At 37.3% G+C, this 26,768-nt stretch overlaps 1 protein-coding gene across 2 annotated transcripts in view; it reads left to right on the forward strand.

Moving 5' to 3' along the window:
- Positions 1 to 1,080: 1,080 nt before the first annotated feature.
- The window catches only part of ELOVL5 (ELOVL fatty acid elongase 5), an 87,821-nt gene continuing 62,133 nt past the window's right edge, over positions 1,081 to 26,768 (forward strand). Inside the window, exon 1 of one of the 2 annotated variants that reach the window (XM_074310641.1) lies at positions 1,081 to 1,279. The gene's annotated coding sequence lies outside the window, so the exon portion shown is untranslated. Of the gene's footprint in view, positions 1,280 to 2,723; positions 2,746 to 26,768 lie in introns of those variants that run through there. The other variant, XM_074310643.1, reaches the window with a different exon arrangement.

Here is a 26,768-nt window from a genome sequence, read left to right on the forward strand (position 1 = left end):
TTGACTTTTTATTATAGCTTTTTATTGCCAAAATATATGCAAGGGTATTTTTTCAACATTGACCCTTGCAAACACTTCTGTTCCAACTTTTTCCCCTCCTTCCCCCCATCCCCTCCCCTAGATGGCAAATAGTCTCATACATGTTAAACATGTTAAATATATAAATATACAATATATGTATACATATTTATACAGTTCTCTTGTTGCACAAGAAAAATCGGATTTAGAAAGAAGGTAAAAATAACCTGGGAAGAAAAGCAAAAATGCAGGCAAACAACAGAAAGAGTGCAAATAGTGCAAGGATTCCTGAAGGAGAAACCCTGATTCTCTGAGTGATGGAAGTTGACATTTACCCAACTAATGGCAGAAAACGCTTGGGCCCAATTCTGTTTTAGAAGTGGTCACATTTGTCAGCTGTCAAGGACCTTGCCTCCTTCTATCACTCCAGCCATCCTGTTGGTGTCCCTCTTCCCCCACCCAACGAATAATATCCATTACAGAAACGGCTCTCCTCCCCCCCAAAAAAAACAAAAAACCCCAACCCCACAAAACAACCTATTTAGTTTGCTATATTAAGGCAACATCAGACAACGTTTTTTGAATAGTTTCCACCCTGCCCTTTTGTAATATAAATGCCATTCTCTCTTGCCCGCCACCCCCCCCCCCCTCCCGTTCATTCAAATCTTATTCCTAAAAGCCCGAAGTAGCGGTCCGCCCGGCGCAGCCCTCCTGCTGGGCATGCTCAGTACAAGGGTAAACTTCCTGCTAGAATAGTAACCCAATCTGGCATTCTTTGGGATTAGAACTATCTACAAGAGTTTAGGGCAGCGGGAACTTCATTGCTGCTACTGCGCAGACTCTTCTTTTCACGCAGGCTTATTGGGAAGAAAGTGGCTAAAACTGACGGTAGACACGTGAACTAGAGTGGATTACCCCTCCCCCGTCCCAGCCCTACTGCTTCGGATTCTCAAATGTACAATCACGAAAGTTCTATTGTTTTAGGATTGGCCCTCAGTGACACATGACATCATAGAACTTGATTCATAATTCGTCTTCCTATTCGCCCATCGCGCCATTGTGACGTCACAATCAGCCCACGTTTTATTGTAGGTACCCAACTCCCTCCTCTCCTCATCTTCGTGGTTCCTCCCTGCCTCGTCCCTCCCTCTTATATCCTTTTCGGCTCTAGCGTGACAGCCTGAGAGAGCCGGCTGTCCGCTCCAGCTTTTGCAGCTGCTGTAGCTGTTTTCGCAGAGCTGCTGCCACTCGGTCTAAGGAGGTAAGCTGTTAGCGCTAGGAAACTTCGTTCTAGAGCTCTGTTCTGCCATCGCAAGGGAGGCGGGGGGGATGGAGGAAGCAGAAGGGCTTGCCTTCCAGCGTTACATTTTCTGTCCCTAGTCTCTCAGGGCTGGACCAGGCTGAGTCGTTTCTCTTATGTATGCTGCTGCTGTTCCTATTCACCACTGGGGCTGGAAGAGCTCTATTTTATTTCAGCCGCCTTCTTGGGCAGAGAAAAGTATGCCTTTTGAAAGGTGGATGAGCAAGGGGTAGATGTTGTAGGTTCTCTCTTCTCCCCCCTCCTCAGCCCCCCACTCTCCCTCCTGCATTTTTACTTAAGTCTTATTTGGAACCTAAAGCTGAGGAGTGTTCCCCGCAGCTGCCCATCGCACCTGTTAGGGTAGTGGGAACGAGTGCTGGCTGCGTTTCTCCACCTAACTGGTTCTGTGTGGATGCACGGAGCTCTGGATGTGGGGCGGGATAGGGTTCTCTGTGGTAGGTCTCTATGCTCCTCGGCTGGCTGGCTCTGGATGGATTCGCAGGTCGGGGGAGCTGCGGCTTCCGTTTGGGTGGATTTAAAATACTGAAGAAGGGGGGACGCTTGGAGTAGGGTTTCCCTTGATGTTGTCAGAAGCTTTAAAAAAAAAAAAAAAAAAAAGGAAGGAAGAAATTAACTGAGTCCATTTCTCCTCCGGGCGGACGTTAGATCCTCGTCTCCTTTCGCCCGGGGACTTAACCTCCCTAACAAACCGAGCCGGGCTCTAACGGGAGGGGGGGGGGGGCTGTTTGTCCGTGTTACTGTTGGCGCGTGCCTGTGATGCCGCCCTTCCCCGAGGACCCGGGTGGAAAGACTGCTTTCCTAGGACTGCTTTGGCGTTATTAAAACCAGATAGGAACGCCTTTAAAATTCTGTGATGAGTGGCGAGAAGGCTAACACCGACCGCAAAGGCAGGGTGTCCCCGAGGAAGCGGCGGCGAAGGCAGCCGTGTGAGGGAGGTAGAGCGCGAAGGCTTTTAGCTGCCGACCCCGTCTACCCCCCAACATCAGCCCATGCGAGCGGCGGGAGCTGGTTGGCTGGGTGTGTGAGCCTAGAGCGGACTACCTCTAGGGAGAGAGGGAGGGGGGGAAGGAAGGACTGCTCGGAAACTTGAGTACAAGTGAGGGGGCTAGGGAGGGCAGAAGCGAGGGAAGCAAAGCCAGGAGGAGGAGCGTATCTTTCTTAACTTTGCCAGGAAAAGAGATTCCTCAGCATTTCATACAAACCCCTTCCTTCTCTGTTATTCCCTTCAAGCCCTCCCCCCCCAAATCCTGCACATCTTCGAGAGCTTGTCGTGTACATGTTGCGTGCGATTGCAAATTAAGGGTGAGAATTTCCCCCTTCAGTCTTGAGTTCACTTCGCCCCCACTCAGCTCCAGATAACAAATGGAATATAGGGTGTCCTGTCCACACCGGGTCACAGAAATTCGGTGAGAGATTTATTAGCATAGAAGCAAAACTGCTCGTTGGGGACGGTGGTGGTGGTGGTGGTGGTGGTGAAAAAACAGACTTAACTGAATCAGTTACAGGAAGGGCTGAGAGCTGCAACCTGGGCCCTCCAACTTTGCAGAGGCCGTGTTTCAAGATGTTTTCCTATGCACGCTTTCTTCGGTTAACCAAAAATTTAAGATTTAACCACAAATTTTTCATTGACTTGTACACGAGTTAATTTTCTTTTTATTTCTTAAATGGATCCTATTTTAAAAGATCTCTTGATTTTAGTTTATTGAGTCAACACTGACAAGAGAAAAAAAAAAAAACAACTTTAGAGGAAATAATGTTCACTTAATGGAAGATAAAAGTCCAGTTTATGCTTTGCCCTGTTCGGACCACATCTGGATTTTTGTGTTCAGTTCTGGGTACCACAGTTTAGGTAAAACGAGCAGGTTCGTTTTCAGTGGAAAACTAACACGATGATGAGGGAAAGAAATGGAAACCATGAATATAGGAAGATAATTAAAGGAACTGGAGATATTTAGCTTCGAGAAAAGGCTTTGAAGAGGACACAATAGTTGAGTCACTTTATAAGCCTTTCATGTAAAAAAACCAGACCCTTGCCTGACCCAAAACCAATCTAAAAGAAAAAAGTTAGTTTATCAAACACTACTGTATTCTTCAGCACCACCAGAATCTGTTAGGTGTTTGCTCTTCCTTTCTCTTGTGTGGAATTTTGGGTCTTTGTGGTTTCTTTTTTTTGGGGGGGGGTGTTCAGTCTAAAAGAAAACTGAGAGTTATTGATAAAGAAAATTGTGGGGGGTTTTTGCCTGAAGGTGAAAAACAAAAAAAAAATGCTGATTATAACTAATACTCTTGCAAAATATACATCTCTAGTGACTTAACAGACTTTTTCTCTCTTTCATAGAAATAAAATTCTAAGACATTTAATTTGGGGAGCAGGGGGTTAGAGGAAGAAAATTAGATGAAAAATTTTCCAGGCTACAGTTGGAGGTTCAAGATTCATTCAGAGTATATATTTCCTCACCTCTGTGAATCTACTTTGGCAGATAAGATTAAAAAGATTCACCTTTATGTTTTCTTTTTGATGTTTGTAGAAAGCGAGTCATTCATCTTCTCTAATGCTAAGAACACTAGACTTAGGTGGGTTTCTAATTCCAGCTATACCACTTAGTGTATCCTGAGCCTGGTCACTTCACTGTGCTAGGTCATTTTCTTCATATGTAAAATGAAGAGGTTGGAACAATTATCTCTTAAATCCCTTCTGATTCTGAGATTAACTTTTCTGGCACGGTTTCTCTCCTCATCCCCTTTTGCTTACTAGCTGGAATTAGCTCAAAGTAGAAATGTTTATCTCTTTCTTCGTATTGCAACGTGATTGGTTCTGAGAATAGATAAAATTTCACCCATCAACCTCAAAAGGCAAAACTTTGTCGTTAGCTATGTTCTTTATCCTTTGTGTTGTAATATTCACTGCAAATTAAGTTCTCCCCCTTTGGGCAGTTTGAATATCTTCGTTTCCTAAGCAGATCCCTTCAGTGACAATGACAAAATCTTTTTTTTTTTTTTTTTTTAAATAAATCATCTCGGATAGTTCTTATAAAATTATTTTCTTGCCTGTTATTTTGAGGCTTATGCTTCATGATGTGTTATTGCTTCCCCCCCCAAAATATCTTTTATCTAGGAATACTTTTTTTTTTTTTTTTGGTTTGCTGCAGAAATGGAATCCCCAACCAATAGTTCAGCTTTCACTTAAGAGACCTGAAATCCTTGAGTGAAGCCTACCTCCAGAGGGAGCCCATTGTACTTTTGGATAGTTCATATCATTGTAGGCTGGAAACGGGTTCAAATTCTCTTTCCCACACACTGTTGTTTGAGAAAGCTCCTTAATTTCAGCCTCACTTTTCTTTGCTGTAAAATGGGAGTAATTAATATGTTCATCATCTTAACTTATAGGATGATGTTAGGACATATTTTTTTTCAGACCTTAAAAATGTTATAAATCTGAGTTTTCCATTATTTCTTTAATTAGACCTAAATATGCTTCTTGAAACTTCTATCTGATGCATCTTGCTCTGTTATCGGTACCAGGCAAACTATGTTTGTCTTTTTTATGATGACAATTTTTAAAGTGCCTCAGTAACAATTTATCTTTGAGGCAGCTAGATGGTGCAGTGGATTAAAGCAATGGCCCTGGTGTCAGAAAGAATTCAAATCCAGCCTCACACACTGCCTAACTGTGTGACCCTGGGCAAGTCACTTAATTCTTTTTGTCTGTTTCCTCATCTGTATAATAACCAGAAGGAGAAATGGTAAACATTACCCCTTATAACTCTGAGAATCTAGTATGACTGAAAAGTTGTTCAAAAACAACATACTCTGTTCCCTTTGAATCTTTTCTCATTTCCTTAAAATCATCCTCCTATCGTGAATTCCATTTTTTGCACCATCCTACTTGTTTTCCACTAAACATTCTCCAGCTTGTCAGCACCCTATCCATGGTACCTGGAACTTAACACAAAATTCTAGAAATGGTCTGATCAGAACATAGTACAATGGCCTGTCATCTTCCATGATCTCAATACTAATCTCTAGTAAGAAAGTTTAAAACTATCTAAGCGTTCTCAGTTTCAGCAGTCTGTAACTTAGCATTAAGTACCCACAAACTCCATGTAAGGAGGGAACAGGTCTTATATCTCCTCAGACATCGCCATACTTCATACTCAGCTGCATTCATTTTGAGCTATTTTGACTTCTCCACCATGCCCCTAAGCCAGTTACCTTCCCTTTCTTTTCCATCCTTCCCTCTTTACAGCTTTTTTTTTGCATGTTGTTTTTTCTTATTAAATTGTTAGCTCCTTGACAACAGGCTTTCCCCTCCCCCCCCACATCAGTATCCCTAGCACTTAGCACAGTGGCTGACACAAAGTAGGCTACCTACTTAATAAATATTGAATATTATCAGAATAACTGGTGGAGGGACTTGAATGTACACTTTGTAAAGGATGGATTGTATAGGGGAAAAACTTTTGGTAGGGAGACCAATTTAGGTGCCTGTTGCAGAGATAATGAGGCCCTGAACTACAGTGCTGGCAATGAGTAGAGAGAAGGGGATAGATCCAAGAGATGGAAGTACAAATGACTTGATTTGGCAAATAAATGGATATGTGGGCGTCTGGATTTCAAGCATTATGCAGATTGTGAATACAAGCGATTTAGAGATTGTTTTGTGGTTGTTGTTTTAATCTTGTCTAACTCATTGTGATTCTTGGCTAAGATTTTGGAGTGATTTGCCATTTTCTTCCCCAGCTTATTTTACAGATGAGGAACTGAGGTAAACAGGGTTAAATTATGTCCAGAATCACACATCTAGTAAAATGTGTGAGTCCAGATTTGAACTCATGAAGGTGAGTCTTCCCAATTCCAAGCCCAGGGATCTATCCACTGTTGTCACCTATCTGCACAAAAAAGATGGTAATGTCTTTAATAGAAACAGGGAAGTTCAGAAGGAGGGTTGGGGTTTGGGGAAAAAAAGGAGTTCGTTACTTTTGAAAAGCTGAAGTTGAAATAGTGATCTTAGATAATGAAAATTTAATCATTCTGTCTCAAACACAACTGTGTGTATCTCTTATTCTCTGTCAGCCTCAATTTCCTTATCTGTATAACTGATAATGATTATAGAACTTACCTCAAAAGATTGTGAGGATCCAACCTCTAAGTACTAATATAAATGCTAGTTTATATTATATTACATATTATATAAATACTAGTTGATGGGTTATCTGGTTCAGAATACCAGTAGTCCAGAAATCTAAGTCTGAGTCTTAGTATAGAGAAAAATAATTAACCTGTATGAATCATGTGATTACCAAGAAAAAGGAAAAAAAGGGCCCAGGACAAAGCTTTGGAGTCCACCTCATAGCCAGGGAGCATGTTATAGATGATGATTCATTTATTGTAATGTTCCAGGCCATTCTGATGAAAGCCTTGAACTGGGATTGGAACAGAGAAAAGAATGTTATGTAGTAACGCCAAAGATATTGTGAAAAAATAATCCACAGCTGATTGAGAGTAAGAGTAAAAGGGACAGGGGAGGGAATAAAGAAAAATATCCAGAGTTTAAGCTTAATGAAGTAAGAGGATGATGGTGCTGTGTGCAGATATAAAGGCCAGAGAACTCTGTTGAGCTTATAGGAGATTGGAAGTCTGATGTGGAGGTGATCAGAGTTTTGAATTTGGTGAGTGAGAGTTGCTGGATGGACATACAGATGTAAATATTTGGCTGGCATGTTGGAAATATAAGTTTTAAATTCAGGAAAACATGTGTGAACTATCAAATCTTTTCTCTTTTTCTACCTAATAGTACCTCTTTGTCATGTCTCTACTGCCTTTGTTCTGTGAATATTTTATTTTTATTTCTGTCATTATCACCTTTAAAATCATAGTTAATTTTTTCTGTAGTTCCATGCTGTTTAGTTGGAAGAATCCCACAAGCCTCAGTTCTTGGCTTTGTTTTCTTCTACCCTCAGAGCCCTCTTTTCTCTTTGATATGTCCTCTGCCCTGGATTCTGTTGCCTGGGAAAATTTTCTTTTGAAATTAAAAGAAAAAAAATTGCTTGTCCAAACAATCCTGTAATTTAGTTCACTCCAAAATCCAAAACATGTTAGAATTGAAAGGGACTTTAAAAATCATCCATTCTTAACATCCCCCAACATCCTCTCCCATTGTAAATAGAGAAGTTTAATATCCATTAAAATATAAGACCCTTCAGGCCAGTTTCAAATTTAGCTTCCAAGTCACACTGCCTACGAGGGTTGAATCCACAGATTACACATGGGCGACTGCTATGTTTTCTTTCAAAATTCTTGGGGTAACCCTGAGAGGTTGAGGATAATTAACAATGTTACTTCACAAAAGTTCCCTTTCAGTTTGTTCCCTTATTATTTGGCCAATTGTTATCCTGCTAATATCAATTTGAACGTTCGGTTGATTACTTCTTAGTATATCAGTCAGTTCATATTAATTAGCTTTTACAAAGGAATGTTTGCTTAGAAAGTCTAGTAAGGGCGGGAGTACAGAGATATACCTGTAAACTAAGGCACACACTCTTTTGAATCCCAACTTTGTCTCTGGTGGACTTCCACCAAGTGGTGACTAGCAAACATAGGCCCATCATATTCACTTCTCAGTGCAGACAAAGGTATTTGGGGGGGGGGGTTGCCAGACTCATTGCTGGGGTAGGTCAAGCAAGTGGCTCTTCCAGGCCAACGTCTCAGCTGTTGGGGCTACTTGCAGATTCTGTCAAGAATATCAGTTGTTGGGCTTCTAGTGGTTTTTCTGAACTGTTGAAACTCAAAAGGTTGTAACCTGGCTAAAATCAAGAATGAATAAGTGCAAGAGATTAAAAAAAAAAAAAAAAGCAGTGATGTGTTCATAGACATATAGTGAGAGACTGAAAGAGGCCCAGCTCCATCCTCAACTCAGATGCCCACGAGGACTCTTGTTCACTACTGGGTAACCTTCCTTTAGAGGCCTCCTCAGTCTGGGCTCTGCAGCCAATTCGAAGCTTTTTATCACCACATTAAGATTTGCACTTTCATGTAGGGAAACAGCTTAAGTCCTGTTAAGGTCTTTTTCCTGTTCTCCTTGTAGAATGCTCCCAAACAGAAGATGCTATAAAAATGGGTAAGCCTTGGCTCCTCCTTGCTTCGGTACCACTACTGCCACCTCCCCAAACCCTGTTTAATTTTGGGCTTCAACTATCCTCGTAGCATATTGATGATTGCAGCCTTTGGCACTTAAAGAAAACACAGTTGTTACAGAACATGTCTGAACATTGTCATGGCTTCTGGTGGTACTGTTCTGTAATGCCATCCTTTTCCAAAGCAGATCATCATTTCTGCAGCAAAGCTGTAGGATAGCACCAAAAAAAGAGGCCAACTATATTTCTTGAAGGTTCTAGATTAGTAGTAAATAAGATGTAAGTTAAACACCCTTTCTGATAACAAAGGATAAATTTTAAAATTTCATTGATTGTTAGTTTTAAACTGTTTTGTTTAATAACTGAGAGAATATACTTATTGTATTCTATTTATTTATACTAGTCATCTAGTTTAAAAGCAAAATCAATCAAAAAGAAACAAAAGAAACATTCCTGGAAAAGTAAATAACACTAGTAGGCTTCTAACAGGTTTTTTGAAAAGAAAATTTTCTGTCTTTGTGAAGTGTATTGTACATGAAAATGAAAAAGATCTGACCTAATTCAAAGTTTCCATTCTATAGTAGAGCACACCACCTGACTAGTCTCTAAATGTTATCATTCCCAAGCTGTTCAACTCCTACTGAACTATGGCATGTTCCCACTGTGGGAACATTTTTAGTTGATTTGTGTCTATTTGTTTTTATAATTACATGGGCCTTGTATCAAAAAGTATCTGGCTAGTACATTTTTAGAAACATTAAATAGCCAACCAAATTCCATGCCTCCTCTAGTTGAGCTTTAGTTGAGTGCTTTGAAAAAGAGCCGTTGTTGCTAGAGAAGAATATAATTAAACACAATAAAGACCTTTGGTTCTTGTTTTTGTTTGTTTGGTTTTGTTTTTGGCAGAGTTCTAAGCAGTTAGATTTAGGGGATGTATTTAATTATTTTTCAGTTATGTTCAAGTCTTCATGACTCCTTTTGGAGTTGGGGGTTTTTTTGGGCAAAGATACTGTAGTGGTTTGCTATTTCTTTCTCTTGCTCATTTTATAAAGAAGTTCAGGCAAACAGGGTTAATTGACATTGCACAGTCACATAAATGGAGGAGGGGAGATAGCATTTCCTTTTAGAGTGATACATAGACCCTAAAGGACTCAAAGCAGAGCTGTAATTATTTATCTACCTATGGAATTAAACTCCACCCATCCAGTCTAGCATAGTATCAATTAATTGTTTTCTCCCTATCTTCATGAATTTCTTCTCTCCCTTGCCTTCATCCTCAACATCACCATTTGGTAAAAAGTTGGTCCTCATCTTAATGTCATAGGATTATAGATTAGTAAGGGACCTTATTGATCATTCTCCAGATATTACACATGGCGAAACTGAGGTTCAGAATGGTAAAAATGATTTGTTCAAGAACACATAGCTTTTAAGTAGCAGAGCTGGTATTATTTAAACTCGGTTCTCCTAGCTCTATCTAGATCTGGTGTTCCTTCCACTCTTTAATGCCAGGAATTATTCCTGTGAAGTGATTGTTAAGAAATTCTCCTTCTCCAAGGAATAGTCCTCAGGATACCAAATTCAGTAATTATTCATTTGCTTCCCTAGGGTGTGATAGTTGTCTGGTGTTCTTATCCCTATGGGTAGGGATTCAGAGCACCTCTGCTCCTATCTTTGGCACTCTTTTGCGGTGCTCTACTATAGACAAAATTACTTTAACCTTAAAACAAAAACTTGCAAATACTGCCTTCTCTTTATTTTAATTGAGCTCAACTTTTCGTAAATCTCAGTTTAATACAAATGGGTTCTCAGCTGTGCTTCCCATCTTTTTAAATGATAGTCTTTAGGATGGAAGTTTTGTGAAGGTAGGGCAGTTTTTATGGTGTCTTAGTAACCTCGTCAGTTACGTAGCAATATGATCTAGTAAGAGTAGGAAACCTTAATTCAAGGCTAGAGTCTACCACTTTATGTGAGCTTTTGTGGTTTTAAAAATCTCTCAGATTTCTTTCTCCATAAAATGAGGATAATTCTTTTTTTATAAGGCTCTTGAGGATCTAATGAAATTATGATTATGAATATGTTTTACATATATAGACTGCTAAATGTTGGTGGTGATAACATAATAATCCTAAAGTAGCTTTGCTTTTTCTATCCTACTTGTCTTAGGATGGCTCTTGGTCCTGGTCTGCAATTGGGGTCAATGGTGTTGACTGAGCCATGGGATAATTGATGGAGATTTACAGGTTACTGAAGATATCCATGCCCTTTAGACATTTAGGGAAAGTCTTGTAGTTGTAGAGGACAGAGTGGCCTAGGATAAGGTGTCCTGAACAGGTTGAGTCTTATACTATTTGTAGGAGGGAGTCTTCAAATTAAAGACCACACATATCCATGGAATTATTTAAGCATATTTTAATGCAAAATTTTGAAGTCTTTTCTGTTCCCCCCCCCCCCAAATCCTATACCCGTACATGCAAGGGGGAGGTTGCTTGATTTTTAAGTGTTCTAGTTGTAAATTTTTTGTTTTTAGAACTTTTTATCTGTTTTCTGTGTTGTGAATTTTGCATTTATTGTCTTTCTTATTTTTTCCTCTCTTTCCCTGTTGAATCTATATAAGAAATAGAGACTTTCAATTATCTTTGGATAGTGCTAACTTTTGGAGTAGCTAGATGGTGCAGTGGAGAAAGCAGCATCAAGGATCTGAGTTTAAATGTAGTCTCAGACTAGCTGTGTGACCCTGAGCAAGCCACGCAAGTCTAGTTGGTTTAAATGGTGGCCTCTGAATGCTTTTTGTACCTTCCAAATTTTTCCAGAACCCTGATTCTTTCTTTTTGATTATGAAAATAGGGAAAATTCTGCCCAAATTGTTAGTGACAATTTTGTGGAGAAGCTCTTATGTCTAAAAAGTTTGCGTTCTTGGCACTAAACCTCTGCATATTTATAGAATTTTAGATTCTAAAAATCCTTTCTATTCTACCACATGTGCGCGCGCACGCACACACGCACACACACACAACCTCAAGGCTGACAATATTGTTGTGATGTATAAGACTGTATTCACTCAATTAATTCATAATTTGCTACTTATTTAATGGCTTAAATTTTAAAAGTTTATTTTATCCAATTATCAGGCTTTTTTTTTTCCTCTTTTTTTTCCCATATTTTTTTCCTCTTTTTTCTAGTAATCTGCTATGTGTTGGGCACTATGCTAAGCACTTTAACAAAACCTTTCAACAAATTTGTGAATCAAAAGAAATTATCATATTGGTTATGTACAAAAAAGTAAGTCCTATTGTACATATTAACCAATTCCCTCCATGTCAGGAAGTAGGCAGGACTCATCTGTTCTCTGGAATCACAGTTAATAATTACTTGTCACTTTTACAGTGTTAATGTCATATAAATTGTTTAACTCATTTCAAACAAATCATCTTTTTCATGACTTTTTTCTTCTAGCACATTAGTAGTATTCTTTTATATTCTATGAATGTGCTATACTTTTTTAAAGCTATTCCTCAATTGTTATATATCTATATATACTCCTTTAGTTTCTACTACGAAGAGTTACTATGTTTTTCTCATAGTATATCCTAATACTTGAAGAAGCTAACAGTATTGTTAAAATGGCCAGACTCAAAAAATTAATTACATGACTTAAGCAGATTTTCTGTAAATTTGATATCTGACTGGATATTAAAACAGCTATTGCTAAAATTGTGAGAGATTATTATATCAACATTTGACCTTATTTCTGTTAAGAACCATACAGCTCTTAAAAGGAAAACCAGTACATATATTTGAACAGCATTTAGTAAGTGAAATTGTTTGAAGAAAGTGAATTGGTGCCCTCAGTTCAATACAATAACTCTCTCTCCCCAGCCTCTTTCACTTCTCCCTCTAAGTATGAAGTGAGATAATCTAACATTTCCTTCAGGGAAAGTTTAAATGTAACATATATGTGACTTTCCCTCTTGGAGTTGTATTTGTTTAATTTTTTAGGTTGCTTCTGTTTTGCACTCTTGAGATAGAGGAACATGACTAATTTAATTGCATATTCAAGTAATCTCATCAAGCTGTAATCAACAAAGACTTATAAGTGATTTAGGCACTGCATAAAATGTTGATTAAAAGCCTTTGGCACATCTACCTCTCCCAGTTATTATTATCTGTAGTTTGCTCATTTAAAAAATTCTAAATGACTTTTTTTTTTTTTTTTTTTTTTAAAGAGCCTAGGTTTCTTTAGTCTGGAAATATCTAACTTAAAATGAGGAGCTATTTTGGGCAGATTTCACTATAGATATATGAATGCTTTTTTTCCCCCCTTAATATGTTTCAGTATTGAAGATGATTGTACTGAAATCGAGAGTGGTATATTTCTCAGAAATTCTCATCCAGTATTGTGAGATAATAAAGACCAAAAAGTTGTAGGGACACTTTAATAACACCCAGATTTACATAGCACCTTACCTTCGATTTGATTTGGTCTTTTCTTGTTTGCCTACCAAGGGGACATAGTTTGACATAGGCTCAGCTGCCTAAAGGAGAAACTATCTAGGTGGCTCAGTGGACAAAATGCCCATCCTGGAGTCAAGAAGTTTCATCTTCTGAGTCTGGCCTTAGATACTTCTATTTGACATTTAATGTCACTTAAACCTGTTTGTTTCAGTTTCCTTATCTGTAAAATGAACTGGAGAAGAAAATGGCAAACAACTTCCATTATTTTTGCCAAGAAAATCCCAAATGTGGCCACAAAGAGTGAAACATAACTAAAATGATTGAACAACAACTGCTTAAAAGAAATTTACTATCTCACATAACAACTATCTAATTAATTCCCCTACCTCCAATATGCTCCATCTCCAATCCATCTTCTACAAAAAATACCTGGCTTCCTTGTTTTGATTCTTTTCAATTAACATTTATTTTCTTTCCTTCCTGTCTATTGGAAAAAAAGAAAAACAAAGTTCTTGTAACAAATATGCATAGTAAAAATAAATTTATACTATGCCCATGTAATCCCCAAAATGCATGTATCATTCTTTGTATTTTGTCTGTCACCTCCTTTTCAGAGGAGATAAGGTAGAATCCTTTATCATCATACCTCTGGTATCTTGATTGGTCATTGCATTGATTAAAGTTCTCAAGTTTTGTTCACTTTTGCAATGTTATTTGTTCCAATATTTTGTTCCAAAGTTGATTTTCCTGAAGCACAGGTCTGACCATATCACTCCAGTGACTCAGTAATCCTGTGGGTCCTGACTACATACAGAGTCAAATACAAACTCTCTCTTCTATTTGTCATTCAAGTTCATGATTTGGTTCCAGATGACTTTACCAGATTTATATAATTTTTCTCTTTATACATTTTACAATCTAATCAAACTGGCCTCCTTGCTGTTCCATATACTGTATAATACATACATGTCCAGCCCTTGAGTTTGTGCCCACCTTCCAAACTTCAAAAGGTAAGATTTGCAGACATAGCAGGGGATGACTTGAACAAAGAAAGTAAAAATTTAGGAATTTTAATACCACTGTTTAGGGAAGGGTAAACAGTCCAATTTGATTAGAATATAGGGTATAGAAATGTGTTATAAATTAATGTGCCCTTCTTGGTTTCAAAAAATTAATGATAATTATAACTTGGTATTACAGACCTTTCATTTTGTTTAAATCCATGACCATTGTCATGTGGTGAGAGTAGAAAATTTGTTATAAAAACCACAACTGAAATCAAGAATTTGTAGTTTTGTAGTGTTTCAGCTATTTTTCAGTCACGTCCAACTCTTTGTGACCCCATTTGGAGTTTTCTTGGTTAAGGTAATAGAGTTGTTTGCCATTTCCTTCTCCAGTTCATGTTAACAGATAAGGAATTGAGGCAAATAGGGTTAAGTGATTTGCTCAGAAATTATCTCCATGGGCAATAATATCTTGAGGCTAGATTTGAACTCTGAAAGATGAATCTTCTTGACCTTGGGCTTGGCACTCGATGCACTTCACCATTTACGTTTAAATCTGACCCTATTACGAATGATATTGGGTTATGTCCCAATAAAATACTCTCTGGGTTTTCGTCTTCTCATCTGTAAAATGAAAGATTTGGAGTAAATGATGTTCTATGTTCCTTTTCTGCTCTAAATCCTATGAGAAAAGGGCAGAGGATATCATTAAAAGAGTCTTTGCCTGTTCTCACATTTGTTATTAAAAAAAACAAACAGCCTATTGATGTGTTTCCTTTGTTATAATCTGATCTTTCTTTGAATAACTATGTTGTGAATAAAAGAACTATTTAATCACTTCTTGTATCCTTCAATATGAATATATTTGTAACAAAATAAAATAACAGCAGTTCTTTTTTTGTGTTTTAATTACATTTTTAAAAATAAGCATTTCTTTTGTTTACTTCTGTTAAAAAAAAGATTAAACCTTTGTAACATGTGCATAGTTGAGGCAGCTAGGTGGCGCAGTGGATAGAGCACCAGCCTTGAATTTAGGAGGACCTGAGTTCAAATGTGATCTCAGACACTTAACACTTCCTAGCTGTGTGACCCTGGGCAAGTCATTTAACCCCAGCCTCAGGGGAAAAAAAAAAAGGAACATGTGCATAGTAAAACAAAACAAATCTCCTTATTTATTATATCCAAAAAATATGTTAAGTTTTGTATATTGAGACCTCTGTGTCAATATCAGTCCTCTAGAATCATAGTGGTTGGTCTTTGCATTGATCAAAATTTTTTTGTCTTTTAAAGTTTGTTTTTATAGCATTTTATTGTATTGTACAATAATAATTTATCATATAACTAATTCTGTTTTTTAAACTTTAATTTTTCAGAAACTCATCATTGCTCATGGCACAATGGGTATTCCATTCATAATATATTTTAAGCAATGCATTTTCATAAATAATAATCTTTGGTACGAACCTTCCACCACTTGATTATTAATCATTTATGGGATTATATGTATGGCATCCCAACACTTTACTCCGTACTCCATAGTTTTTGTCAAATGTAACTTGTCTTAGTTTTTTTAGACTTGTAAGGGATCTTCAGAGACCTAGTCTACTCTCCTCCTTGTATAGAGGACAAGTCTCCTGATTACCAGTAGGGAGGTTTTTCTACTTTGTGATTGTTTACTATTCTGCAAAATTTTATTTTAAAAAGAGATAAAGAAGAAAAAGCTAATGTAGAACATTTCAGGGGAGAAAAATTAGAAATGAGATGAATAGTTTAAAAGACAGCACAGTGACACTAGCATTTGGTTACTGGAGTCTGTCATCTTCGGAACTATATTAATAATCATCTGGTACAATTAAAAATGAAAAGAAATGAGTAAGCTCTACTTTTCTTTCCTGTCTTTTTCAGCTAAGCTGTCTTCTCTTTTTTGCCCTTTGATTGTATTGATTAAAAATAGGCAAACCACTGTTTAAAGTGAATTGAAATGTAATGGGCTAAATCCTATGATAACCATAAAAGATGATTGTTTTAACTTGGTCCACCCACCAGCTTCTACTGTGTTTCCTTGAACTGTGTGCTGACCTAGAATTTAGAATGTTAATGAGTTCTTTCTTGGTATCAAAAGGTTTCCCTAGTGAGATATAATGTGTTTCTTTGTAATAATTTTCAGTACTAAAAAGTCAAAACAAGAACCTTTCTCAAAAAGGAAAAATGCAGGTGTGTGCTGGGTAGTAGCGGTCTGATTTGGTTTTTATTTTTCATTACTTCACGATATGTATAAAACTCAAAAGAATTACTGTTTTAAAGTAAGGCTTGTTTTCCTTGGTGATGGAAAGGATTTCTAGCTAGAAAGGTGAAATGTCTCTTTTTGTAAATTGGTGTGTGTTGTCTAATCATTTGAGGGATCATAAGAAAAAGATTACATTCTCATAATACTGCATGAACTCTAATAAATGATATATATTTAAGGTGCTTTTTACATTGAAATTTGTAATCATTCCTACTCCTGGGTGGTAGGGAGTGGGGAATGGGAATGAGCCCTGTAAGAAGGGAAAGTGGGTCTAATAAGCTATATATATATATATATATATATATATATATATATATATATATATATATATATATATATATATATATATATATATATATATATATATATATATTATCGATGCTCTTTTTGTTCACATCTTTGTCAGTCACTCTTCCCTTGAACCAAACATACCACACTCCCACCGACATTCTGGGTAGATCCCTCCTTTGTAACTATGAAGCAAGAACAAATTGACACTCCTAGCAGTGTGTCTGATAACTTCTGAGTCATTTCTCACTGTAAAGAGCAGGGCAGTCATGTTTCATAGTTCCAAGATCTTTTCACTGTTTTCTTTTGTTCAGTAAAAAGCAGCTTCAGGGTTTTTTCATTGATTGGCCCCAGATTATGTCTGTTATCCCAGTTCTATCACTGAGCTTGAAGTCTGAGAGTCAGTCTCAAGTAAACATTTTGTATGAGAGATGGAGAAGGAGCCACAAAGGGTTCCATTTTATTTCCCAGCATGAAATCTGGGATTTTATATGTAGATGAAATGAGGCCAGAGGTAAAGTGACTGGTCATAGAAGTCTAGAAAATAAGAGGCCCACGTTTCAGCCTAGAATAATGGGGTAAAGAAAGTTTATATTTTTGTTTAAATTTATATATTTTATCACGAACTTGACAAATATTTTAAAAACTGAATATTTCAATTCTCAAAGAATGAGGGAAGAATTATATATAAAACTGAATTTTTATATAGTTTGCATTTTTTCAAAAAAGTATATATTAAACTTAACAAAACTTTGCCTTCCTCCTTTCCCCCCCAAAAAAATCTCCACGGTGCACCCCTTTGGATGTTAATGCTACTAGGCAATCCATATGGAGAAGTTTTTAAAAGGAAGCAAAATATATTTTTAAAACTTAGTAAATTTTTAAAAAATTTTATTTATTTTTATTATTATAGCTTTTTATTTACAAGGTATATGCATGGGTAATTTTACAACACTGACAATTGCCAAGCCTTTTGTTCCAATTTTCCCTCTTCTTCCCCCCATGCCCCTCCCCCAGATGGCAGGTTGACCAATACATGTTACATATGTTAAAGTATAAGTTAAGTATATGTATGCATGTCCAAACAGTTATTTTGCTGTACAAAAAGAATCGGACTTTGAAATAGTGTATCATTAACCCGTGAAGGAAATAAAAAATGCAGGCAGACAAAATTAGAGGGATTGGGAATTCTTATGTAGTGCTTCATAGTCATCTCCCAGAGTTCTTTCTCGCTGGGTGTAGCTGGTTCTGTTCATTACTGCTCTGTTGGAACTGATTTGGTTCATCTCATTGTTGATCAGAATTGTTGTCCATCAGAATTGATCATCATATAATATTGTTGTTTAAGTATATAACTCAGCATCAGTTCATGCAAGTCTCTCCAGGCCTTTCTGAAATCATCCTGCTGGTCATTCCTTACCAGAACAATAATATTCATACAATATTCATATACCACAATTTATTCAGCCATTCTCCAATTGATGGGCATCCACTCAGTTTCCAGTTTCTGGCCACTACAAAGAGAGCTGCCACAAACATTCTTGCACATACAGGTCCCTTTCCCTTCTTTAAAATCTCTTTGGGATATAAGCCCAGTAGTAACATTGCTGGATCAAAGGGCATGCACAGTTTTACAACTTTTTGAGCATAAAAACTTAGTAAATTCTTAACAGTTAATCCTGGCCATATATAGAACTATATAGATAATATAATAGTTAATACTAGTGTTTTAAGAGAATTGTACTCTCATTTCTCCCTTCCTCACCTGATTTAACAATTATGTCATTGCCTCCTCCTAAATTGCTTTCTAACCAAAGGTTAAATTTTTTTTTTTTTTGATAAAAAGAATTGTTAACCCTCACTAGCTAGCAAAGAATCTATAGCAACTAAATCAATCAGACCTGAAAGAATAAATCTGAAATAAGAGAGAAAGCTTCCAGGAGCTATAATGATTCATCCTTCTATACAGGAAGAAGAAATAGATGACTGCTAGAGAGACTGAATATTGGGTAGCTAGATGGTGCCATGATACAGTGCCAGACCTGGAATCAGGAATTCAGACACTAGCTAAGTGACCTTGGGCAAGTCACTTAATTATGTTGGCCTCAGTTCCTCATCTGTCAGATGAGCCAGGAGAAGGAAATGGCAAACCAGTTTAGGTGTCTTTGCAAAAAAGCCCCAAATGAGCTCAGGCATTGCTGAATAAACAAGAAAGGCTGAAAGGTTGATGTGGGTGGGGAAGGAGTCTTTGGAGGCTGAGGTTGGCAAAGATCCTTTTGTCTAGGGGGATAGGGAGGGGCAGGTTTTGGAAAAGTTCCTTATAATCTGAAATTTAAGAAAAAGACTTAAGTAGAGATGGGGAATGGTAGTGGCAGGTAGTATCTGTCTTCTGAGCTCAGGAGATTGGTTCCAATACCTCAGGCTATGGATACACAGGGAAGGGCTGATCAGCCTTACCCAATCTCCATGAGTGAGGTCTGGATTTTGTCCCAATGTTTAATACTGACAGTTTGCACAGTGGATTCTCGAACTAGGTTGGGGAGAAGTGCATCAGGCAAGGAAGGGAGAAATGAGAATATTGTTCTCTTAGAACACTAGTGTTGGGGGGGGGGTTTCCAGGCTTTATGATGCGTGAGACAAGGCGTGGGTGAAGTAAAATAATTTACTTAATTAAAAGAAAGTTTATTTTAAATCATTGAGAGGTCTCAGTGAACCAGAAGTCTCTGTTGGAATTAGAGTTCTGTCCGTTCTGCCCATTCTGCCCACCCTCATATAGTCAGAGTAAATAGTTATTTGATTTGAGATAATACAGAGCTTTTGGATTTGAATAGGCTTCAGTGAGGCTATAGAAAGTTTGATTAGTGATAGTTTAAATTTTATAGAGCTTAAGTGGTGGTACTTAACATTAATTCTGTTCTATTGAAAGTTAAGTAGGGGTACTTAGCTTTAGTTCAGCTCTATAGAAAACTTGGGTAGTGTCTGCTGAACTAAATTAGTGGTACTTAACAGAGGTGGGGTTAGCTGACTTCTAGGTCATAAGGTTAAAGTCAAAATAACTTTGGGGTCTCCGACCTCAATTTCCCTAGTCACTAGGACTATTATGTAGCTAATTTATATAGTTTTATGTATGATCTGGATTAATTTAAGAATTTAGTAACTTTTAAAGATATTTTTGCTTCCTTTAAAAAATTTGTTATAATTTATTGCCAAGTAGCAATAACATCCAAGGGGAGGCCATATGGAGTTTTTTTTTTTGCGGGAGGGAAGGGAGGAAGGTAGGAAGGCAGGAAGGCGCAAAGAAGAGGGAAAAAACCCTATTTGGGGCTTAGCATTGTGCCTGGCACTTAAATGCTTGTTGACCTGGAAACTTGTGTGTGGTACGGAAATGGTGAGGGGTCACCATTTAATAAAAAAGCTGGAGAGAGCTCTAGAAAAAAATCAGTTTACTTTACATTCTTGAGAGAGGGGCGTCCCACCCTTCGAGCAGACAAAATGGAAGAGAGGAAGTGCCTCCTGTGGGCAGGACAGTACCTTTAATCCCTAACGCAAAATGCCCCCTCCCACCACTGACCTCATTGGCTGAGAGTCTTACATTCTAACCTCGAGATCTACCCACGAAATTGAACTTGACCAATAAGTACATAGTTGCCCATATTTGGCTGAAATAGGGAGGAGATATCATGAGAGGGCAACGCAGTTATGCCCTTGACTGAAGTAGATGAAACCTTACTTGATTTTCACGACTGTCTTGAAAGATCTCACCTCGTCTCATTCAGAAGGAATGAATTAAAAATTAGATCGAGTGTCATTTATTCATTTTTTTTTTAGTATAAATAGTTGAAAAGTTTGATTGTCTTAATGTTTGATATTGTTGGTAATCTTTTTTCCCCTATAAGAGAAAAAAAACAACTTTGTTATGGTAAAAGAATCCTGGTTCAGCTGTGTGAGAGGTGATTTAATTCAGGGAAAAATAAAAAAAGGGAAGGGAGACACTAATTGGCTAAGCTTTGACTTCTGCCAATGGAAGAGAAATTTGCATTCTTTTGGTATAGTAGCCTTCAATTAAATATTCACTTATACTTCATTGCTGTTATTACCTCCTCCAAACTAGCCTCACATTAGTGAGCATGACAGCAGTTGGGCACTTGTTCCTATTCTGTATCAGGAGCCCTCCTATGGTTGACTCTGTTCTTAGAGGAAAGCAGAGAGGAAGGCTTGAGTGCCCAACAATAATTCTGGAAGTAGAGATGATTTTGTCAGCTTTATCAATCTGTCCGGATTGTAGTCTGCTGGTAGAAAATGTTGATTTTTTTTTTTTTTTTAAAGGGAACATATATGTTGAGGTCAAATAAGATAATGTTCCTGATCCTCCTTTAGTTCTGGTGTCCTTACCACATTATCTGCCCTCTTTATTATTATCTCTAATTTGTCTTGTGTCTTATTTGTATATGTGTTTTCACGTTGACAGGTAGATGGCTCAGTGGATAGCCTGGAATCAGGAAGACTTGAGTTCTGTTTTGGCCATACCAGCTGTGTAACACTGCTTTCCATAAATATTTTAGTGTTTGCAGGACATTTCTTTCTGTCTCTGATTTTCTTGGGGTAGATGTCTAATAATGGAATTCCTCAGTCAATAGGAACAAATAATTTAGTAACTTTTATGCATAATTCCAATTTGTTATCCATCATGGTTAAAAAAACATCATGGTTACAAAACTTCACTAACTGTATGTTACTTCCCACAACCTCCTTAACACTTTATGACCTTTCCATCTTTTGTCACGTTTGTCAGTTTGCTGGATGTGAGGCAAAATCTCTGCCTTGCTTTTAATAAACATTTGCCAGAGGTAAGCAGCATTAACTTTTCTTGCCACATAGATGTCTCACTCAGTGAGTCAGGGTCTCATGATCTGCTGCTGTCTAGTTGCTCAGTGTCTTAGGACTTAAGCAAAGTCTGACACCATTGTGGAGAATACTGTGCATATGTACTTAACCTCAGGGTAAGGCTGTGCTGTGACACACTTTTCCTGTTTCTTCCCACATCTTGAAGGAGGCAATAGAAAGCACAGATGAATTGGCCTTGTTGTCTCTTACTTCACTCTGCTTTTCTTCCATTTTCTGATCTTTCTCAGAATGGCTTATTAGGCCTTGAGTTAATGGCATATGTTCAGTTCTAGAAGAGTTTGGTGAAGATGGAACATGCCCATAATGGGGTGAAGAGATGGTGATTGACTTCCCAATTTTGTCTTTTGAAAATCAGTAGAAGGAAATAAAAGTTTTAACCTGAAAGAGAAAATGTAACAATTTTTTCAAGTCTTTGAAGGATTATCTTATGGAAAAATAGTTAAACTTATTTTGTTTGACCTTGGAGGAGGAATAAAGCTATAGGTAGACGTTAGAGGTGCTGATTTAGATTTGATTGTTGTAAGAAAATTTGGTGACAATGGCAGTTGTTAAATGGCTTGCCTCAGGGGTGGTGGTTTCCCTTTCCTATAAATATTTTGACTAGAGATTGGATTCTTCATTCATGTAAAGTTTGGGCTAAATGATCTAAGAGGTACCTTGCAACTGGTGGTACAACTGTGTCTTCACGTTGTGACCTTTAATAAGCAATGTGTTACAGAATCTAGGGTCTCCTTAATAAGATAGGAATTGCAGAAGAGCCCATCATATTCCAAAGAGCGCTCTGAGACTGCAAAAATTAAATAGTTAAAACATAAATTAGAGTTGACTGTTAAAGAAAATTGAAATAAAAAAATTTGGTTGAGTAGAACATGTTAAATTAAAAGCAATATATATATATATATATATATATATATATATATATATATATATATATATATATATATATATATATATATATATATATTTTTTTTTTTTTTTTTTTTTTTTTTTTTTTTAAATCTCTTCAAAGTTTTTCTCCTAAAGAGGCTCAAACTGGGCTTTCTTAGATATTTTATCTAAAAGAGGTTAGCCCGTTATGGACCTCCATCTTAGGAAGATTGTAAGGGTATTTTGCTGTTATCTTCTCAGTTACCCATAAGTGACATCCAGGTGTCCTCCTGGACTTTATCCTTTCTTCACACCTATCTCCTATATCCAGCCTATGACAGTCTTACCAATTCTATTTTTGTAACATGCCTTGTTCCCTCTTCTCTTTGCTCTGTATTTACTTCTAATTTCTCCTGATACTGCCACCAGCCAGGTACAGGCCATCATCTCTTCTTATTTGACCATGCTCATGCCTGTTGATCTCGGGAAGGCCTGACCACACCCCCTCTTCACCTTGTCCAGGATCAAAACTTTTAGTAAGTTGATCTCTGCTCTGCTCCTCTTTCTTGTCTTCTTCCATCCATATCCTTCAGTCCAGTGACATTAGACTCCTTTTGCTGTTTCTGTAGCATGGCGCTCCATTTTCTGACTTCGCATTTTTCACTAGCTCTCTCCCAAGCTTGAAATTTCTCCCTCATCATCTTGCTCATTTGCTGACTTCCTTCAAATCCTAGCTAAGTTTCATCTTCTAAGAGACACCTCTCCCAATATTCTTTGATACAACTGCCTTATCTCTGAGATCTTCTCCAATTTATGCTGTATGTGTCTTGTTTAAGGCTGTTTGTCTACATGTCTCCTCTATTAAACTGTTGAGTTCCTTGAGAATGGGGGTGAATTTTTACCTCCCTTTATATTCCTGGGACACTTAGCATAATTGTACATAGTTAATAAACACTTGTTTATTGACTGGATGAAAAAGTACTCTATGACAACAGAGTAAACTTTTAAGTTTATAGAACACTTCACAAATATCTCCTTTGATCCTCAACCTTGGGGGGAGGATAAGTGTTGTTATTATTATACATACACACAGCTCCTTTACTGATGAGGAATCTAAGACAGAGATCGACATTTATCTGGGTTCCATAGCTAATTATAAACTTGCCTGGTTCTGTAGCTAATTAAGTATCTGAGGCTGTATTTGAACTCAATTCCCCTCTAGTTATTCCAACTCTAGTGCCATGTACAAGGAGAGCTGTGATACACTGAGGTAAAAGGTGTCAGTGTAAGAAATCAGTCCTGAAAATCTGGACTTGAACAGTGAATGATAATGAATCCTTTCTACATGCAGCAAACTCACCATGGAGTGGGTCAAATTTATTAGGCCACCTCATTCTCTTGCTTCTCAGCAGTCATGTAAATAACCCCAAACAGTGTAATACAGAACAGCTGTCTTAAGTGGTTATGATAAATTTTCATTAAAGGCCATAATGACCTTGATTTTAAAACTTCGCTGGTATTGCTAACATACTTTCTTTTAAGAATTGGCTTTAAAAATATGATATGGTTACATTAAAATCATTTCATTTCAACTGCCCTTCTCTCCCTTAAGATAGAGAAAAAGAAAAAGATCTATATATTGTGATCTACTTAAGTAATGTATATTTTCTGTCATCATACTCAGCTACAAGGTAGGAGGGATCCATGTTCTGCTATCTGATATTGGGAATTCACTGGTTTTTCATTTTACTCTGATTCTGAATTTCTAATATGATCATGGAACCAGGTTTTGATTTTCAAGTGTTTTTTACATTTTCACAACAGGAGTTGGATAGATGGAAGTAATGGAAAAAAAAACAAACTTTATCAACCAAGCAGAACGATTGACCATCTGTCTCCAAGATGGCTATTTTCTCTTTATAAGTCCATGGAATCTATAAGTTACAAACTCCGAACCCTCAAATGAGTTGCCAATCTAATTTAATCTAAATGTAAGGGCAAAAATTAAAAATTTTTAATTGGAAAAAAAATATGATGAATGTAAAATACCTTTCCTTTCACATGACTAGAAGTAAAGAATCCTGGGATGTGGGCTATTAAAATTCCACTTAGGGGTTGTTCATGCTTTTAGAACCTTTGCTTCTGTATATTTGAGGAGAAGGGAGGAGACAGGGCACACCCTTGAAATTCAGTCTTATAGTGCAAATTTAAGGCTCTTTTGCAATTTATAACTTCCTGAGGTTGTTATGGCCAGTCTTATTTCTAGTATTTAATTTAATCCAAGTCTTTCCTGACTGTAAAGCTACCTCTTGTTTCTGGGTGTACTTGGTGGAGGACCTTAGAATGCCCTCTTCCTTTGCCTTTGTTCCTTTCCCTTTTCCCCCTTTCTTTGTGAAGGTATCATCTTCTCCATCCCCTTCAGATCACCTTTGCCTTCTTCAGGTTCCCTTTATGTTCTATTCTCTCCCATTAGAATATCAGAACTTTGAAGACTGGACTGTCTTTTTACTTGTAGTTGTATTCCCAGTGCTTGGCACACAGTAAACACTCCATAAATGCTTGTTGACTTGTGAGGGAAATCAAAGCTTGTCTTTTCAGTACTGTTTTTCACATAATGCTATAATTGTAGTGGCAGCATAGCACTCTGCATTTAAAAAAGAAAGACAGATTACTGTGATTGCTGCTGAATGGGCTTAACTGTCATATAAAACAGGAACATTTCCTCCACCTGATGGATTTTAGACTTTCAAAATAGATGTCTGAGTGCGAGTTCTTCTCTAAAATCTATCTTTTGAATAACAAAAAGATGTGGCTCTTTTAAAAGAGTTCCACATCTCCTATTCGATCCTGTCACTAAGTTGGTCATAGGAAATGTTAGACACATGACATTTCCTGTGTGCGGGACCACACAACCTTTCTGGGGCTTTGGCTTTCAGATTGGCTGTGTGTGTGTGTGTGTGTGTGTGTGTGTGTGTGTGTGTGTGTGTAGGGTAAACCCCAGGAAAAGATAGGCATTCCAGACAAACTTATGAGAGTGAATTGAATGAGTGTCAATTCAAGGGGGCAGCTGGGTAGTGGATAAAGGTGCTGGGCCTGGAAGTCAGAAAGACTCATTTTTCTGAGTTCAAATCTGGCTTCAGATGTTAGATGTGTGACCCTGGGCAAGTCACTTCACCCTGTTTGTCTGTTACCTCATCTTTAAAATGAGCTGGAGAAGGACATGGCAAACCAGTAGAGTATCTTTGCCAAGGAAACTCCAAATGGATATGACTAAGATAAGTTTTCAAACTGAAAACAACTCAATGACTACAAACTCAAGATGTTTGGTTTTTGGCTACAGATTACAGAAACAAAAGTCCTTCTGCTTTAGTCCTGGTCCTTTAGCATTAGGACAATTAAGTCTATCTTTATCTCTTTTCTCCCTGAATTTATTTTGTTCACCTTTAGAATTGATGGTTCTTCAATTCTGGTTGTGTTTTCTTTGAATTTTGACTGACCAATGCTATACATAGCCCTAAAAAAGCTGTTTCTCTAGCCTTTAGATCTTTCCCTAGATTTAAGCTATTAGAGGGGTGAATAGGTCTTACTTAACTTAAATTTGATATACTTCCTAGCTCTTAGAATTGTGCTGTGCACAATGTGATAGGTTCTTTTTATTTAATATATTTATTTTAAACTTAAATAGAAAATAGAAAAAGGGAAAAAAAAAGAAAAATTGTGTGCACAGCATAACATGAGAGGATTCAAATTATGTAACAATAAATTTCCATTTCAAGAAAGCATATATACTAATAGAAGACATATTCAGAACTGTTTTGCTTCCTTGTAAATGTCCTTTTGTTGTCACTTGTGTACTTATTATTTGTTCCCCCTTTTCCTCCCTCCCCTTTCACCTCCCCCAAGCAAACTATAGCTAAGCTGCACACATACTTATACATATGTAACTCCCCCTCCCCCATATATAGATAGATAGCTACACATCTAAAACAATATTAATATGACTGACATAATGTAAATTTCTCTCTGGATGGAATCATTAAGTGTGATTGAGATAAATGATTACTAGTCTTACTTTTTTTCCCCCCTAATAAATTCTACATCAGATCATTATTGTGATAGTTGCATATATCTCATTTTGCTATCCCTTCCAACTCTTCTGCTTTACTTCTACCACCTAGATTGCCTTACTATTACTTTACTTCCCCATCTGTCCTTTATCCTGTTTCCTTGCCCTTTCCCTTTATCTTATCCCATTCCCACTAATCTACACTTTATCTCATTGCAGTTAATCTACACATCCTTCTATACTCCTATTCCTTCCCCTTCTTATTTCTTTATAAATTTAGAAGAGTTTCTACCCTTCTGCATATAAATGTTTTGTTCCTCCTTTAACCCATTGCTAATGTAATAGGATTACAGAACTGCCAACCCTCCTCCTCCATCTAGTTAGTTCCTCTATGTTGGTGCTTGCTGTCTGGCACCTCATGGGT

Source organism: Sminthopsis crassicaudata, chromosome 4, assembly GCF_048593235.1.
Source record: "Sminthopsis crassicaudata isolate SCR6 chromosome 4, ASM4859323v1, whole genome shotgun sequence".
Taxonomy (NCBI): Eukaryota; Metazoa; Chordata; class Mammalia; order Dasyuromorphia; family Dasyuridae; genus Sminthopsis; species Sminthopsis crassicaudata.